This window comes from Habropoda laboriosa, unplaced genomic scaffold, assembly GCF_001263275.1.
Source record: "Habropoda laboriosa isolate 0110345459 unplaced genomic scaffold, ASM126327v1 scaffold41, whole genome shotgun sequence".
NCBI lineage: Eukaryota > Metazoa > Arthropoda > Insecta > Hymenoptera > Apidae > Habropoda > Habropoda laboriosa.
In genome coordinates, this window is record NW_017100164.1 from 1,371,123 (window position 1) to 1,372,474 (window position 1,352).

Sequence of the window (1,352 nt, forward strand, 5' to 3'; positions counted from 1 at the left end):
AAGTGTATTTTATCGACTATATTAATCATACTGTTAGTTACAATGTATTAAAATCTCGCATGATTCAAATTATATATTAACATTTACAACTGCTCGTTAAACAGAAGACATATGAAAAATTTGAACATAGAAAATTCAACTTAGCAAACAAATGAAGAACGTATTATACATAGTGGAAACTCACGTATGTTTGTATAACGTGCAACGGGATATTTAAACATTACGTAAAGCTAAAGATGTTTCATCGAGTGAGTTGCAACGAGATCAGAAAGAAGCGCGGTTTCCGGTAGTAAGAATCCTTATCTTCCTTTGATAGGTCTTCCAGTTTCTATTACACACATTGAGACTTAGATGTTGTCTTAGATAGTCTTGCAAACTTGAGATACTCGTTTTTTCTCTATATATTTTTTCTGTATATTTCTACAATTTTTCTATTCTTTTTTTTTAGAAGTAAAGGATATTTTTTAAAGATAATTCTTTTTAGAAACACGAAAGAATTGCTATCCCCTTCATTTAGATAAGATGAAGATTCTTTTGTTACTGTTATTTAAAAAATATAAAAACCAGTTTGCAACACGTTATAAGAATCGTTTTGTACATTGTCATCTTTAATAAAAGAAGTACAAGAAGTTTCTTAGGAAGCTGTAAATGTTTACAGGCTACCGTTCATCAAATCTAAGTGATTTCTACGTTTATTACCATATTAATTTGTTTATGTAGTTAGGTATATTGTTTCTAAGATTATCACATTATTTCCGATAAATATTTTCTCACATCTCGCATATATCTTCGTATCGATGGCACACGTTATTTTTATATCTTCGACGTTAATAATGAGTTAATTAACAGTCCTTCTAGAAATCTTCTTAAACGTTCCATTAGATTTATCCAATGAGGCATTAATATTGATCCAATATTTATAGTCTCCTGTAAAATATGTATATATGTAGGTACACTTTCAATACTTTTTGCCACCAGTTGAAATTTAATTTTTCATCAGAAGCATAAAATCTAAGTATTACATTATATAAAAATTATTTTAATTTAAAATTTATTTTATTCAAAAAAGCAAATTTATTTCATATCTTAAATAAATTATAGATTTTATGATATAAAGTATTACATTATGTTATGTGAAATTTATTTTATATTACAGAGTTACAGTAATAGAGATAGTTTTTCAAATTTTCAAACATAAAATTCACGTTTGCATTCGATGAAAAATTGACTAAATTAACCAACAAGTTTACGCGCCTGAATAATCGTGCAATAAAGAAATATATAAATCAACTATTACGCTTACACGGAAATGCGTAGTAATAGCTGATCTGACATTTAAACGTGTCCCTTGC